Here is an 18,292-nt window from a genome sequence, read left to right as displayed (position 1 = left end):
TATACTCTAAGTTTGACAATGGATTCGCCAAATTCTCCGAATCCATACGAAAATATGAGTCTAGGCGATATCATTATTTCATAGTGTACTGATGATCAATATTTCAAAGCTTTCATGGATAGGGGTAGCTCAACAAGGCAAGGGAGAAAGATAGCCCACATTGATAGGGGTCATGTAGAAGGACACCAATGTTTATTCGATGACTACTTTTCTGATGACTGGTGTATATAGAATATCAATTTCGAAGAAGATTTAGAATGCGTAGACATGTATTCCTACGCATAGTGCATGTAACGTCCTGAATTCGCTATTAAGGCTGAGTGCCTTGATCACTATGCCAGGGTGTCATAATCGAATTTATACATATGGATTTAATTGAATATATGTGAGATTATGTGAAATATATGAGTTATATTAAGATATGACTATTTATACATTTTTATGTGTATTAAATATGCATGTGGGCTCGTTTTTGTGAGAAAAGGCATTTTCGTAATTTTGACCCGTTAAGGGTATAATGGTAATTATGTGTTATATGATTGGAACCACATTATTATGTGGATATATTAGCGATAACAGGCTTAAGTCGATTCATTTAGAGCAATTTAGCGAAAAAGTCACAACGGGGATTTATACACGGATCGGGGTGAGCCAAGGGGTATTTCAGTAATTTTGCATATGTTGGGAATTATTGGGATATTGTTGAGAAAAATATTTGTATTTAGAAGATTAGTTGATTAATTGGGAACTTAGGGTATCAATTGAGGTTTAGCGGGAAAGTGGTGTCAAATGACCTTTGTGCCCTTGAATGGCTTCAATAGAGACTCTTAAGGGAAGAGCGTTTTGGTCTTTTGGGACCCTTGGACTAATTAAGCTAAGTGTTGAGGGGCTTATCTTTGTGCTGCACGTTCTCTCACTTTCTAGAAAAAGAAGATTCCCTCTTGATGCTTTTGGAAGAGAAGTTCTTGAATTCTAAGCCAAGAAGTCACCTTTGGTGGGATTTGAATGCTTGTGGCTGGGAATTGGAGGCTGCTAGGATTGTATCAACTAAGGAATTCAATTTTTCTTAAGGAATTTAGAGGTAAGACCCTTGTTCTTAGCATTTCAATGATGTTCTCTGGGTGTTGAATGTTTTTGGATTATGAATTGTTAATTGTGTTAGTTGTGAGTATTCTGAAGTGTGGGGTAGGTTTTGCTAGTGATTTGGGGTAGAATTATGGCCGAAAATATGTTAGAACTCTGGTTGAATCGATTTTGAAACTGATATTTGAGATGGGAAGTCGCAGAAATCACAGGGATTAATTGGGGAAGAACACTATAACACCCTACTAATTAGGGTCTGTTACCACGTATGTTTAAAATAGTGTGGGACTCGCTAAACGAGTCATTTGGACTAAAACATGTGATTAAGCCACTAAGGTTTCATGTATTAAAAATCTTGGTCAACGAATAAACATTTCCATTAAAAGAAAACTTTAGTCATTACACGGGATCCCAAAAATACAAGTGTAAAAATTTGTTTACAACTCACGGATTACAAGATAAGCAGACCTAAGTGGAAAAATAGGGTCCAACCCCAGTTCCCTTGAGATACCTCGGCTGTGGCGGTCGAGCAGACTGCATATGTACACATCGCCCTTAACACTCTCCAACTGATGGCTTGCCAAGGTTCTCCTTACCCTTACCTGCACCACAAAGCACCCGTGAGCCAAAAGACTCAGCAGGAAAACACATTAGCAAATTCTGATAGTCCACAGAATAAAATAGCATGCTCAACAGTAATAACTGGAACCAAGCATACACACACTGTACAAGTAAGTGACCATAGGGTCACACAAGTGTGTGTCGCACTCCCATTCATTCCTATGGCATCTCAGCTAGTCAAGTGCATAATGCACTCCTATTCATTCCTTTGGCATCCGAGCTAGTCAAGTGCATAATGCACTCCCGGGGTGGCCTAGCCATAATGGCATGCGCTCAACAAACATAATGCAAATCACGGCTCATAATTCGAGCCTTGCAAACTCTCGACTCATAATTCGAGCCTTGTGAACTCTCAACTTATAAGTGGAGCCTTGTAAACCCTCGACTTATAAGCTAGGCCTTGTAATCCTTCGACTTATAAGTTGGCCTTGTAATCCCTCGACTTATAAGTGAGTCTTGTAAATCCTCGACTTATAAGTCGATCCTTGTAAACCCCTCGACTCATAAGTCAAGTCCTTTTTAATCCCTCGGCTTATAAGTTGGGCCCCTGTAGTCCCTTGGCTTATAAGTCGAGCCTTTTTTGGCTAAGCCCTAATCATATTACATTTAATAGTTGGGACAAGCCCCAATCATAATAGGTTTGAGAGCAGGGTCGAGACCTAATCACAATACATTCGACAACGGGGTCGAGCCCTAATCATAATACACTCAACAACGGGGCCGAGCCCTAATCATAGTACATTTAACAACAGGGTCGAGCCCTAATCATGTATCTCATGCATCGGGTGTAGTTTCCTTACCTTTGGTCAAAGCACAAGCAAATAAGCAAGCAAGCACGACCCCCTTGAACGATCCTCTCCTGAGCCTTAGCAACAACCCTAAAAATGAGATTTTGGGGATCCTGAAATTTGGCCTAGCGCTGCAGCGCACCCCCCCAAGCATCACAGCACACAGCCAGGGCTCCCTGCTCTGGAACACCCCTGCGCCACAACTCGGAAGAACAACGCTGCGGCGTTCCTTTGCAAACCTAAAAAACTGGGTTTTTCCTGCGTTTTCTCCAAACCCAAACCTTTCAAAATCACCCCAAGGTTTCCCCCAAAGTCCCAACTGAGTCCCAAAAGCATTATTACCCAACATATGCATCCCAAACATCCCAATAACCAACTCAAATCCAAACCCAAACTCAAAACCCATCAAGGTTTAAAATTCTAACAAAACTTAAACAACCAGAAATTAAACTCACAAACAGAATGAATTCTTACCTCCAATAGCTGAATTATGGCCCCAAGTTACTCCTAGCATGATCCTAAACACCAAACCTTCAATTCCCAAGTTTTGTTTCCTCAAAAACTTCAAAATTATCAAGTCACCAAGGAGGGAGAGAGAGAGCTACGGGAAAGAGACAGTGCGAGCTTTTCCTTTCGTTTTTCTGAATGCTCCTCTGCTTTTCACAGCCTTCCAAACCAGCTGAGTCAAGCTAAGGTCTATCCAAAAGACCTAAATACCCTTAACCCAAAATTTCCTCTTCAATGCTCACAAGTGGACTTTGGTCAATTACCACCATTTGCCACTTTTCCCCGTTAATCATAATTAATGTCTCATAAATTCCATTTATCTCCAATATCTTCAAATGATCACTAAATAATTTTTCCATAACCCGATAGATTCCAGTAATGTGCTAAATTACTAAAATACCCCTAGGCTCACTCCAAGTCAGGCATTTGACCCCGTTATGACTAAACTGCTAGCTTGCCCCTAGGATCGCCTCATGTCGGATAACCCAAATATATCCACATAATAATGTGCTCACAACCATATACCATACATATATTCAAATATGCCATCAACAAGCCAAAATTACGAAAATGCCTTTCTAATAAGAAATGGGCTCACATGCATGTTTAATACACCTAAACATGCCAATATAGTCATATTGTAATATAACTCACATAATTCATATAATAACATGCTCATAACACATAAACACTCAATTAATTCAATTATTGCATCTTGGCCCCCTAATCCAGGCACTAAGCCATATTAGGGAATTTGGGGTGTTACAATTATCCCTTCCTTCCAGGAATTTTATCCTCGAAATTTTACCCGAACCGCTCGGGATATTGATCCCGCTCGTTGGAATCTCACTTCCAAGTCGTATCCTCAACCTTAACACCTTAATTGAAGGTATGGTTTATTTCTCATGACCTTGTCATTCCTGTCTAGTGTTTGGGCTAGCTATTCCTCATAGGAGAGATCTGTCTAAAACTCCAGACCCTCGTAACTCGGTACATGAGTCACATGTGACACATACTTCTAAAGTGTCAAAATTGAAAGTACATTGTGTACGGCCGACAGCGCCGAAGGTAAGGCCAATCTATAGGCCCCCTGACCAATCCCTTCTAGGATCTCATATGGTCTCACAATTCTAGGGCTTTGCTCGCCCTTCTCCCCAAATCTCCTCACCCCTTTACCATGGTGAGACTCTAAGGAAGACGTAGTCTCCCACTTGGACCTCCACGTTCCTGTGTTTCGGATCAGCTTAACTTTTCTGTCTACTTTGAGAAGTGAGCATCTGAGCTCTGATCTTCTCATTAACCTCATGGGTTGCCTAAACTATCTCAGGACCCAAATATTTCCTTTCACCCTTCTCATCCCAGTGAATGGGCGATCTACACCTTCTACCATACAACATCTTCTAAGGTTCTACTCTAATAGAGGCAAATGTTCATTCCAGGACCCTTCAAACACCAACATGCATGCTCTCAGCTTGTCTTCCAATATCTGGGTAATCCTCTCTGACTTACCATCAGTCTGAGGACAATAAGCGGTACTGGACTTCCGCCGTATTTTCATAGCCTTCTGCAAACTTCCCCAAAACTTGGAAGCAAATATGGGGTCCATATTCGTCAGGATAGACCTCAAAGTCCAATAAGGGCTTACTATCTCTCTCGCCTCGAGATCTAAATACTAGTCAACTGTATTGCTTGTCCTCACTGATAAAAGTGAGCTGACTCTGTATACCGGTCCAGCATGACCTAGACCGAATCATGCTGGCCCACTATCCTGGCAATCCCACCACGAAATCCATCGTGATGTCCTCTTACTTCCACTGTGGAATACTCAAAGGCTATAATAGATATACTGGTTTCTGACACTCTGCCTTGACCTACTACCAGGTCAGGCACTTTGCCACATACTCAGCTACGTCCCTCTCCATCACAGGCAACCAATAGAAAACTTTCAGATCCTTGAACATCTTCATGTTGCTTGGATGTAGAGAGTAAGGGGTAATATGAAATTCATCAAAAATCTCCCATTTAATCCCAGTGTCCATCATAACACAAATCTGATCCTTTTATACCTCAATAAACTCATGTCTGACACTGTATAGTCCTTAGCTATTCCAGTTAAGACATCCCTTTTAATCTTTCCCAATTGTGGGTCGCTCAACTGTTTTTCTTTAATCCTTTCTAAAAGAGTAAACTCAAGCATATTGTTGACCAACTGGCCCACCAGTAACTCTATTCCAACTCTAATAATATTTTTCAACTAACATGAAGCATAGGCAATCCCCTTTTCTGTCTATATAAGGACATAACTTATATCAAAATATCGTCGATAAACACGATCACAAACCAATTTAGATACTCTTTCAACACCATGTTCATCTGATCCATAAATGTTGCCGATGCATTAGTCAATCCAAATGACATGATTAAGAACTCATAATACCCATATCTAGTACAAAAGCATCCCTCGGTATATCTTTCTCCCTGATTCCCAGCTGGTGATAACCAGATCGAAGATCCACCTTGGAGAATATTGTCTTACCCTGTAACTGAACCTTTAGTTCCTTCAGCTCTGCTAAAGTCATTCAATACAATGCCCTAGACATTGGTTCCGTCCATGGCACTAAATTAATCACAACTCTATCTTTCGGTGTAGAGGTAACCCTGGCAGATCTTCTAGTAACATTTCTAGAAATTCACAGGCTAATCTAGTCTGTCCTGGTCCCACTAGCACGACCTAGGTGGTATCCACCACACTAGCTAAGAATCCTATGCATTCCTTTTGCCATAGTTCTCTAGCTTTAAGTACATATATCATAAGTATATGGGCTCCATGCATAATGCCAACAATTACAAAGGGTTTCTCACCCTCAAGCCCAAGGGTTACCATTTTTTTTTCTTGTAATTTATGGTTTCCCCATACTTCTCTTAGCCAATCCATACCCAGAAACCATGTCAAGTCGATCATAACCAACTCTACTAGGTCAACTGATAACTTTATGTTGTCTACTATCACTGGCAGTGATCTAACCCGTCTCTTGAATAATACCAATTTCCCCCTGATTATATCTTCTACATCTGGAGCACACTGGATATGTCCTCCAGTTCTCATTGCTCCTATCAAGGCCGGAAGCCAACACAATATCCGGAGCTTTCCTTTTCTGGTCACTAGGGCCTCCACCCCTACCCGATCTGTAAAGGTTGGTTCCATTCTCCAAGTATCGCTTCTGGCCGCACTCACATACCAGATCTTGTTCTCAGTGCCTTCTGCGGTAGGGGTTCTTTTCACTACCTGAGCATATGCCGTCACTCCAGGTACTGTTGTGATTCTGACATCCCGAGCTATCATAGACCATAACCCTCTGAAGGAATCTTTCCTTCCTTGTCCCATCGATAGACACCATGCCTGCAATGAACTTGGCTAATCCGTCAAACCTCAGTGCATATTCTGTCACTGTCATATTTCCTTGCAGTTTACTGAACTCTTTAGCTTTTGCAACTCTAACTACCTCATTATAATACTGTTCACTGAACTGAGTTCTAAACTCTTCCCAATCCAAGGTATTAATGCCCCTAGTCAAGGATACTACCTCCTACTAGATTCGGGCATCCTTAAGAAACATATACATGGCATAAGCCACTATCTCATTGCCCACCATCCTCATAAAATCTAGGATGGATGTGATCATGCTCATCCACTGCTTTTCCTTGAGTGGTTCTGCGCTACCCTCAAAACTGGAGGGTGTCACTTCATGAATCGTTCATATAACAACTCCCAACAGTTCTCTATCCCTGATTGTTGTTGTACAACTGATACTATAGCAGCAGGTGGGGCCTCTGACGCAGTGTTCCTTGCTGGAATCTACTGTTGCCTCAACTGGAGAATCTCTTCTTCTTGCCTCTGCAGCATGGCTTGCATATCAACAAGCACCTGTTGCCAGTGTTTGGGAGCTAGCGGAGGGGTTTGACCCTAATTATCATTTTGTTTGCCTGTATTCCATGGCCGACTTGCAGATCTGACTGCCCTGGAAGCATACGTCCAAATGTGTACCTTGTTGTAGCAATCAATTCAACCAATTAGGTAGTAATAACTAAACCTCTTGCCGCCGTACAGCTCAAGATCGAACAAACAAATGTTCACACTCAACAATCATGCTAGTAAGAACAAGGTTCTATGGTCAGTCCGCGACCCCTAGATGCATGTCAATTCATATTCATATCCAAACATGGTGCTAATAAGATCTTCCTAACATTTATAAACAAGTAACAGTGCTAATAAGCTTTTTCTGGCACTCGTAAACAGTTAATGATGACAATAAGTCTTTCTTTAACATTTAACAGTGCTAATAAGCATTTCCTAGCATACATGTATCTATAACAACGCTAACGAGCGTGTCCTGACCTACATGTCCACATAACAATGCCAATAAGCACTTCCTTTTGCATAAATAAACGATGTCAATGCTAATAAGCATCCCAATACTCTCACACGTATACAGTCATGCTAATAAGCATGGCGATTCATATTCATGCTCAAACAAAGTGTTAATAAGCACGTTCTTAACATTCATGTACATAACATAATGCTATTAAGAATTTCTAGCATTCAAAAGAAATAATGATGCTAATAAGCATCTCTTAGCATACATGAGCATATAACAGCACTAATAAGCATTTTTAACCCTCAAAAGTAATAATGATGCTTATAAGCATTTCTGCAACATTTACAAGTGACTTTTGTGCTAATAAGCACATCTTTAACATGCATATAGCAGTCAAAGGCCAAGCCCTATTAGAATAGCTCATGCTTTCTATATAAACAAGTAGGTAAGGCATATGTACTTCATTTAAGCAATTGCACACATAACTATATTAATAGTTACCGAAACCTTAGTCGAGCTTGTCTTTAGCGGCGAGTGTACATGCCCAGTCCATCATCAGGAACCCTTAAACCTTGGCAGCTCTAATACCAAGTTGTAACACCCTGCTAATTAGGGTCTGTTACCATGTGTGTTTAAAATAGTGCGAGACTCGCTAAACGAGTCATTTGGACTAAAACATGTGATTAAGCCACTAAGGTTTCATGTATTAAAAATCTTGGTCAACGAATAAAAATTTCCATTAAAAGAAAACTTTAGTCTTTACACGGGACCCCAAAAATACAAGTTTAAATTTTGTTTACAACTCAGGGATTACAAGATAAGTTTACCTAAGCGGCAAAATAGGGTCCAACCCCAGTTCCCCTGCGATACCTCGGTCGTGGCGGTCGAGCAGACTGCATATGTACACATCTCCCCTAACGCTCTCCAACTCATGGCTTGCCAAGGTTCTCCTTACCCTTACCTGCACCACAAAGCACCCTTGAGCCAAAAGACTCAGCAAGAAAACACATTAGCAAATTCTGATAGTCCAAAGAATAAAACAGCATGCTCAATAGTAATAACTGGAACCAAGCATACACACACTATACAAGTAAGTGCCATAGGGTCACATAAGTGTGTGTCGCACTCCTGTTCATTCCTATGGCATCTGAGTCAATCAAGTGCATAATGCACTCCCATTCATTCCTTTGGCATCCGAGCCAATCAAGTGCATAATGCACTCCTGGGGTGGCCTAGCCATAACGGCATGCGCTCAACACGCATAATGTCGATCATGGCTCATAAGCCAAGCCTTGCAAACTCTCGACTCATAAGTCAAGCCTTGTGAACTCTCGACTTGTAAGTCGAGCCTTGTAAACCCTCGACTTATAAGTCAGGCCTTGTAATCCTTCGACTTATAAGTCGGCCTTGTAATCCCTCGAATTATAAGTCAGTCTTGTAAATCCTCGACTTATAAGTTGAGCCTTGTAACCGCTCGACTCATAAGTCAAGTCCCTTTTAATCCCTCGGCTTATAAGTCGGGCCCCTATAGTCCCTTGGCTTATAAGTCGAGCCCATTTTTAATCAAATATACCCTTGACTAGCAGGTCGAGCTATGGGTTAGGTGCAATAAACATACTTCCGAATTATAAGTCGAACCTCCCAGCCGGGAACAGACATACATACAATACATTCATCATACACAAATACAACACATTACAATGTACTTACACCGGGATACACATGCATAATTATAATCATGCTCATTAGCTGGGCCTAAGCCCTAATCATGTTTACATTTAACAGTTGGGCCAAGCCCCAATCATAATACATTTAACATTTGGGCCAAGCCCCAATCATAATACGTTTGACAGCAGGGCCAAGCCTTAATCACAATACATTCGACCACGGGGCCGAGCCCTAATCATAAACACTCAACAATGGGGCTGAGCCTTAATCATAGTACATTTAACAACAGGGCCGAGCCCTAATCATGTGTCTCACGCTTCAGGTGCAGTTTTCTTACCTTTGATCCGAGCAGAAGCAAATAAGCAAGCAAGCACGACCTCCGAGAACGATCCTCTCCTGAGCCTTAGAAATAACCTAGTCACAACCCATAAATAAAATCTTATCAATATTCGATTCCATAAGCGAATCCAGGGACCAATCTCGTGCTCTTGGGACCTCTTGTTCCACCAAACGGGGTGGTGAAATCGCCCCCCGAGCCCCTCGGCAAAAACCTTAAAAATTGGATTTTGGGGATCCTGAAATTTGGCCTAGTGCTGCAGAGCACCCCCTCCCCCCACCCCCCAAGCATCGCGGCACACAGCCAAGGCTCCCTGCTCTGGAACACCCCTGCGCCGCAACTCAGAAGAACAACGCTGCGGCGTTCCTTTGCAAACCTAAAAAACTGGGTTTTTCCTGCGTTTTCTCCAAACCCAAACCTTTCAAAATCACCCCAAGGTTTCCCCCAAAGTCCCAACTGAGTCCCAAAAGTATTATTACCCAACATATGCATCCCAAACATCCCAATAACCAACTCAAATCCAAACCCAAACTCAAAACCCATCAAGGTTTAAAATTCTAACAAAACTTAAACAACCAGAAATTAAACTGACAAACAGAATGAATCCTTACCTCCAATAGCTGAATTATGGCCCCAAGTTACTCCTAGCTTGATCCTAAACACCAACCCTTCAATTCCCAAGTTTTGTTTCCTCAAAAACTTCAAAATTATCAAGTCACTAAGGAGGGAGAGTGAAAGCTATGGGAAAGAGAGAGTGAGAGCTTTTCCTTTTGTTTTCTGAGTGCTCCTCTGCTTCCCATAGCCTTCCAAAACAGCTGAGTCAAGCTAAGGTCTATCCAAAAGACCTAAATACCCTTAACCCAAATTTTCCTCTCCAATGCTCATAAGGGCACTTTGGTCAATTACCACCATTTGCCACTTTTCCCTGTTAATCATAATTGACGTCTCATAAATTCCCTTTATCTTCAATATCCTCAAATGATCACTAAATAATTTTCCCATTACTCGATAGATCCCAGTAATGTGCTAAATTACTAAAATACCCCTAGGCTCACTCCAAGCCGGGTATTTGACCGCGTTATGACTAAACTGCTAACTTGCCCCTAGGATCGCCTCGTGCAGGATAACCCAAATATATCCACATAATAATGTGGTCACAACCATATACCATACATATATTCAACTATGCCATCAACGGGCCAAAATTACAAATATTCCCTTCTAATAAGAAATGGGCTCACATGCATGTTTAATACACCTAAACATGCCAATATAGTCATATTATAATATAACTCACATAATTCATATAATAACATGCTCATAACACATAAGCACTCAATTAATTCAATTATTGTTAGGAAAATATGTTTTTCCTCAATGGAAATTGATAATAATATTACAACTCTATGCAATATATTACAAATAAACAAAGGAAATGAAGATGATGATGAAGAAGAAGAGAATAGTAAAATACAACTCTAAGCAAAAGGTTACAAGTAAAGTAAAATATTTGAAATAAAGAAAAGAAGATTACAACTCAAAATAAGAAATACAAATAAACAAAAGAGAAGAATATGAAGATGAAGAGAAATAGAATAGAAAGAAAGAACAAACAAACTAAATAGAAGCAACTCTCACTCACACTACCAAAGTGAAGAGTGTTGGGGATCACCAACTTGGACAAGGTTTGAAACCTTTGTCCAAAAGCTTATTTCCCCCTAACTCAAGCACTAAGGGATCTCTCACAGATTATAGGAAATGCTTTATGGAATTATCAAGCCTCAAGGTGTTTCTAGCCTAGTGCTCTAATGGATAGAAATGTTGTGTCTTTCAAGTGAGCTATAGGCTCCTATTTATAGAGTTTAGAGGCACCCTTTGAATTTCAAATTCCACCAACCCCCATGGCTGTTACCAATGTTTAATTGGATTAATATAGAATTAAAATTGAGATTTGGGAGTTATTTGGGTTTTTTGAGCCGTTCAACAAAGATTGAAAAAACTTAAAAAATGGTCAATTTTTGGCCTGTGGCCGCGGCCAGAGACATTAGTGGCCACGGCCACTAGCCTCTGTCCCACAGGCCGTGGCCACCGACCATTTTCAGCACTAAAAAATGTGTTGTTTTTCCAAACCCTCCCAAATGATTTTGTAACTCCCAAAATACATTATTGGGGTTAAAATCATATCTCTAACAGCCATATCACATATGGCTTTATGAAATTCATCTCAATATTATGTAACAACAATTTTACACAATAAAGGGTAATATTTGGAAGTTACAAATTTGTAACACCAAATATGTTACTTTATTTGGATATATCTCATATATCTAAATATTGTAACTCTCTATTATATGTTACAATATGTGACACACTTTGTCACATTTATTTAATCTAAAACATTATATTATAATATAATATAATATTACATTATATTATAAAATAATATAACATTCCCCCACTAGATTAAATAGTTATCAATTGTAACACTTATTTAATCAATCATTATATTTTGAAAAATAACATATCCCCCACTTGATTAAATAAGAACTCTCTCTTATAGGAGTCATTGCATTAGTGCATAAAGCAAAGTGTTTTTCAACTTGAACTTTACTATAGTGTAATTATCACAAAATTTGTCGAAAATTAGGTTGCACTAGGCATTGAACCATCTTTTCAGGATAACAAATCGGTGATAACACACACACCTTTGCGATGTTCACTTGAGACCTCTATGTCTCGCTTTGCACCGTTAATGGCCATGTGCACTTTCCATTCATGGAAGTTCTTGAGAATACTCCCAATTCTCATGAGAGGCGGCACCACCCCTAGGTCCATATAGGTATAATTGTTATAGTATTTCGTTACCAAAAATACTTGTCTTTACAAGACTGAATTCTATTAAAAAACCTTTCGGTTTTAACCCTCCACTTGGTAACACACAAGTACTCAATATCTCAGATGGGACTTGTTTTGAGTACAACTAATATTCACTTGATTGACTTGTTGTTACCTATTGAACCTAACACTAGTTGAATAACTAGTGTTAAGATAGGTTACTATCAATCATGAATCTCTTTAGGGAGTTTAAGTCCCGTCCCTCGAGATGATGCAGCCACTAAATCCCTTGTTAGTGGCTTAGTGAAAGGATCCACCAGATTTTCACTTGTTCTCACATAGGATATTGAGATAACTCCTCTTTGAATCAATTCTCTTACATTTCCATGTCTTAGACTAATATGTCTAGACTTCCCATTATACACTCCGTTGTATGCTCTAGCCAATGTCGCTTGGCTATCACAATGTATCGATATAGTAGATACATTCTCTTTGATTAGGGGAATCTCTATCAACATTTCCCTTAACCATTTGGCCTCTTTGTCGGTAGCAGCTAGAGCTATGAACTCTGTTTCCATAGTGGAATGAGATATACAGGTTTGTTTCTTGGAACCCCAAGAAATTGCACCTCCACAAAGTGTAAATACCCAACCAGTTGTGGACAAGTTGTCCCCAAGATTGGATATCCAACTTGCATCTGTATATCCTTCTAATATCGAAGGAAATTTGGAGTAGTGAAGGCTTAGTCCTTTGGTTTTCTTGAGATAACCAAGGACTCTTCCAATTGCCTTCCAGTGATCCACACTTGGATTACTTGTAAACCTACTAAGTTTACTTATTGCAAATGCTATATCAGGTCTAGTACACTGGGCAGCGTACATTAGACTCCCTATAGCACTATCATACTCCAATTGAGCCACTGCTCTTCATTCATTCTTCTCTTGTTTTACACTATGATCGAATGGAGTATTGGCATCTTTAACCTTGAGATGGTTAAATTTGTTCAATACTTTCTCAACATAGTGGGCTTGCCTTAACACAAAACCCCCACTATGTTTCTTTACTTTGATACCGAGTATGGTATCAACTTCTCCAAGATCTTTCATCTTGAAGGTTGATGATAGAAACATCTTCGTTTCTTCTATCCCTTTCATGCTATTACTTAGAATAAGCATGTCGTCCACATATAAGCAAACAATGATCACATATCCCTTACAAGTTTTGGAATACAAACACTTGTCTCCATTGTTATGTCTAAACCCATTAGACATGATGGCTTGATCAAATTTCTCATGCCATTGCTTAGGAGCTTGTTTTAATCCATATAAGGATTTTACAAGTATACAAACTTTATGTTCATATTTTGGTAGGACAAACCCTTCGGGTTGTTCCATATAGACCTCCTCATTGAGGTCACCATTAAGGAATGCCGTTCTGACATCCATTTGATGAACATACAAGTTGTGTATAGAAGCTAAAGCGAACAACATTCTTATAGAAGTTGTTCTTGCAACAGGCGCATAGGTATCGAAATAATCGATACCCTCTTTTTGCCTAAATCCTTTAGCTACTAATCTAGCTTTAAAGGTTTGGATAGTGCCGTCAGTGTGGTATTTTCTCCTAAATACCCTCTTACACCCAATTGGCTTAGACCCCGATGGCAGATCTACCAATTCCCAAGTGTTGTTGGAAAGAATGGAATTCATCTCATCATTGATGGCTTCTTTCCAAAATGCACTATCTCTCGATTGCATAGCTTCTCTATAAGTCTTAGGATCATCCTCAACGAGAAGTACAATAGGAATTTTCCTAATGACTTCCTCTCTATTTCCTTCTACCATGTAGAATGAAATTCGTTGAGAATCTATCTCATCCACTACTAGACTTTTATGATTTTTAAGCCTTTGACTTCTTCTAGGTTCAAAGGGTTGCTTTACATCCTTTTGAGAATTCTCCTCTTGAGAATCAACTTTGGATGTAGAAGCTTGAGAATTGTTCTCATATAACAAATTCTCCTTTAGAGATGTTGAAGCTTGAGAATTGTTGTCACATAACATAATCTCAAAAAATTCAACTTCTCTAGATTCAATCACAATATTAGACTCTAAGTCTAATAGCCTATAAGCTTTACTATTATTGGCATAACCAACAAAAACACACTTTATGGCCCTTGAACCTAACTTTGTTCTATTAGGTTCGTTTTTCTTGCAATATGCAAGACACCCCCGCACTTTGAAGTACCATATGTTGGGTTTTCTTCCTTTCCATAACTCATATGGAGATATCTCATTTTTCTTCATCGGTATTCGATTAAGAATGTGACAAGCGGTTAAAAGCGCTTCACCCCATAAGTTGAAGTTCAACTTAGAAAACACCAACATAGAATTTATCATCTCTAGATAAGTCCTATTTTTCCTTTCGGCAACACCATTGTGTTGTGGTGTATAAGGTGCAGTGCACTCATGAATTATACCATTTTCTTCACAAAATGTATTGAATTCATTAGAGAAGTACTCTCCTCCTCTATCACTTCTCAGCACCTTAATATTTTTATTTAGTTGATTTTCAACTTCTAATTTATACAATTTAAAAGCATCAAAAGTTTCATCTTTATGCTTTAAAAGAAACACATAGGTATATCTACTAAAATCATCTATAAAAGTAAGAAAATACATTTTACCACCTCTAGTTAAAACACCATTTAATTCACAAAGATCACTATGGATTAAATCTAGTAAATTAGATGATCTTTCTACACTAGGAAATGGTTTCTTAATCATTTTAGCCTTAACACATGTTTCACATTTACCATAGTTTTTAATATTGCATGCAATCATACCACATTTTACTACTCTTTTCATGGTTGAAAAACCTATATGTGATAGCCTAAGATGCCACAAAAATAAAGAATCATACTCAACAATATAGGCGGAATTAGTATTTTTATTGATAACATTGAAAGTTACATCATTGGTGCACAATTTAACCATACCCTCACAAGAGTACCCCTTTCCCAAAAATACATTTGATTCGGTAAGTATAAGTTTACCGGACTCAAAAATGGCTTTAATGCCGGGCTTGCCAAGCAAATCACCACTTACCAAGTTTCTACTCATTTCGGGAACATAAAGTACATTCACTAATGTAACTTTCTTGCTGGAGGTGAAAAAGACTTCAATGGTACCTTTGCCAAGTACCTTGGATTTGCCCTCATTGCCCATTTGTATCTCATGGTTGCCCTTTGACTCTTCAATGGTCTTGAACAATGATTTTTCATAGGTGACATGGACGGTGGCACATGTATCATACCACCACTGTTTCACCTTGCCTTGGACCGCATTCACCTCACTAAGGGTAGCAACTATGTTTTCCTCTTGAGTTGCGTTCACCTTAGGTCCTTGTTGGTCTTTTCTATGCCTACACTCTCTAGCATAGTGACCCTTTTTCCCACACACAAAGCAAGGACCTTTCTCGCCCTTAAACTTGTTTGGGTTGGTTTTTGGACCCAAAGGTTTCTCATTACCCTTTTTCCCTTTGTTTTTGGGATGTTTTGGTTGTGACACCACATTTGCTTTGGAAGTCTCTCCATTAGACCCCTCCATAAGTTTATCTCTACACATCGATTCCTCTTCGATTCGAATATGTTTTTGGATTTCCTCCAAAGAATAATCCTCATTTTTATGAATGATTCTTTTCATATAGCTCTTCCAAGTTGGTGGTAATTTAGCCACTATAGCACCAACTTGAAAGGCCTCGGGAAGCTCAATCTTTAGCACTTTCAATTTGTTAAAAATTATTTGCAATTCATGAATTTGAGGAAGAATAGGTTTATCACCAAAAAATTTGAAATCAAAGTATTGAGATATCAAAAAAAATTTGGTACCTTCCTCTTCTGCCTTAAACTTTTTCTCAAGTGCATCCCATATCTCCTTGGCCGATTTGGTCTCGGTGTAGAGGTCATAGAGCCTATTGGATAGGGCATTGAGGATATGACCCCAACAAAGAAGGTTGTCCTCCTCCCTCTTCCTTCTCTTCTCCACCTCCTCGGGAGTGTCTTTGTCGGATGGCTTGGCTAGAGGTGCCAAGGATGACTCAGGGATGTAGGAGATTTTAAGAGTGGTTAAAAGAAACCTCACCTTGTCTTGCCACCTAGTAAAATTGGATCCATCAAACCTATCCAATCTCACTAGGTCTTGGTTCATGATCTTGATTGTCTCCCCTTCCATTGAAACAAAAAAGGGGTAAGCTTTTGAATGTTAGGAAAATATGTTTTGCCTCAATGGAAATTGATAATAATATTACAACTCTATGCAATATATTACAAATAATAATGATTGATTAAAAGGAGTTACAACTCTATAACTGAAAATTACAAATAAACAAAGGAAATGAAGATGATGATGAAGAAGAAGAGAATAGTAAAATACAACTCTAAGCAAAAGGTTACAAGTAAAGTAAAATATTTGAAATAAAGAAAAGAAGATTACAACTCAAAACAAGAAATACAAATAAACAAAAGAGAAGAATGTGAAGATGAAGAGAAATAGAATAGAAAGAAAGAACAAACAAACTAAATAGAAGCAACTCTCACTCACACTACCAAAGGGAAGAGTGTTGGGGATCACCAACTTGAACAAGGTTTGAAACCTTTGTCCAAAAGCTTATTTCCCCCTAACTCAAGCACTAAGGGATCTCTCACAGATTATAGGAAATGCTTTCTGGAATTATCAAGCCTCAAGGTGTTTCTAGCCAAGTGCTCTAATGGATAGAAATGTTGTGTCTTTCAAGTGAGCTACAGGCTTCTATTTATAGAGTTTAGAGACACCCTTTGAATTTCATATTCCAACAACCCCCATGGCTGTTACCAATGTTTAATTGGATTAATATGGAATTAAAATTGAGATTTGCGAGTTATTTGGGTTTTTTGAGCCGTTAAACAAAGATTAAAAAAACTTAAAAAAATGGTCAGTTTTTGGCCTGTGGCCGCGGCCACTAGCCTCTATCCCACAGGCCGCGGCCACCGACATTCAGTGGCCACGGCCATCGACCATTTTCAGCACTAAAAAATGTGTTGTTTTTCCAAACGGTTCCAAACCCTCTCAAATGATTTGTAACTCCCAAAACACATTATTGAGGTTAAAATCATATCTCTAACAGCCATATCACATATGGCTTTATGAAATTCATCTCAATATTGTGTAACAACAATTTTACATAATAAAGGGTAATATTTGGAAGTTACAAATTTGTAGCACCAAATATGTTACTTTATTTGGATATATCTCATATATCTAAATATTGTAACTCTCTATTAGATGTTACAATATGTGACACACTTTGTCACATTTATTTAATCTAAAACATTATATTATAATATAATATAATATTACATTATATTATATTATAAAATAATATAACAATTATTGCCTCCCAGCCCCCTAGTCCAGGCACTAAGCCATATTAGGGAATTTAGGGTGTTACAAACACTTTGAGGTTCTAGGCATTTTTGGGTTTTTGACAACCTAGCGTGCGCACTAGGTTATGGCACAACTGCACTAGTGTCCTAGAACCTTAGGAATTGGTTTAAATTTTGGGTTTCGGAGTCAGTGGCGCAACCATGCTAGGCTAGGGTGCGACCGTGCCAGTACCCCAATATGCTCAAACTTTTTGCAAACGCAACCACGCAAGGTGCCCTAAAACATGGTTTTTCTGGTTTTAGGTTTAGGGCTCAGGGAGTCCGGGAATCCATCTGATGGCCCACTTGGGGGCTCGGGGGACGTTTCTAACGTCCCAACACCTTAGAATAGTAATCTTAAGGATAGGGTTTATAGTGAGGCTCAGGATTTGAATTCAATCCCTAATAAGAGTATGTTTATGTTGTGACTAGATTATCGCAAGGCTCAGGATCGTACTTGAGGTTGTATCGTCTATCACACGAAACTCGAGGTAAGAAAACTACACCTTGGTTGTGGTCAGGGCTTGACTCCTGTAAATGGATATGACTGTGGTTATAATTGTGATTATTTGGTTAGGCATGCTTGTATATGCTGCACTTGATTGCGTGCAATGCATATGTG

The sequence above is a fragment of the Humulus lupulus genome, chromosome 1 (assembly GCF_963169125.1).
Source record: "Humulus lupulus chromosome 1, drHumLupu1.1, whole genome shotgun sequence".
In the NCBI taxonomy this organism is placed as follows: domain Eukaryota; kingdom Viridiplantae; phylum Streptophyta; class Magnoliopsida; order Rosales; family Cannabaceae; genus Humulus; species Humulus lupulus.
Note: the sequence above shows the minus strand (reverse complement) of the source record.